Below are 637 nucleotides of genomic sequence, written 5' to 3'. Positions count from 1 at the left end.
ATGACTATCGGACTGCTGCAGAGCCAACAACCTGTCTCTGAATGTTGACCAAAGAGATGGTTGTTGACGTTAGAAGAACACAAAACACAGAGTGACCACTCTCTGCTGCACATCGATGGCTCATCTGTGGAGATCGTAGAGAGTACCAGATTCCTTGTTGTCCATCTGGCGGAGAATCTCACCAGGTCCTTCACATCAGCTCCATAGTAAGGAAAGCACAGCAGCACCTCTACTCTCCCACGGAAGCTCAGAAAAGCCCATCTCCCATTCTCACACTCTATTGGGGAACTGTTGAAAGCACCCTGAGCAGCTGCATCACGGTCTGCTTTGAGAACTGTGTCGCTCAGATCACAAGTCCCTACAACAGATAGTGATGACAGGTGAGAAAATCATTGGGGAGTATCGTGTTAGAGAAATATGTACTTTTTTTATCATCATTTTGCTAGACGCTTAGAAACAACACCTGCCGCAGCTTGATCTTAATTGAGCAATAACACGTCTCAAGAAACTGTCGCTTGAATATTTCCACCCCATATATGGTGACAAACAATGTTCAATGTCAGTTGCATATCCTGTTTGTGTACCTCAATAAAAGACACTGCGAGGGGAGTTACTCTTTCGAAGTTGGCTGAGTTCG

Source organism: Brienomyrus brachyistius, unplaced genomic scaffold (genome assembly GCF_023856365.1).
Source record: "Brienomyrus brachyistius isolate T26 unplaced genomic scaffold, BBRACH_0.4 scaffold750, whole genome shotgun sequence".
In the NCBI taxonomy this organism is placed as follows: Eukaryota; Metazoa; Chordata; class Actinopteri; order Osteoglossiformes; family Mormyridae; genus Brienomyrus; species Brienomyrus brachyistius.
Note: the sequence above shows the minus strand (reverse complement) of the source record.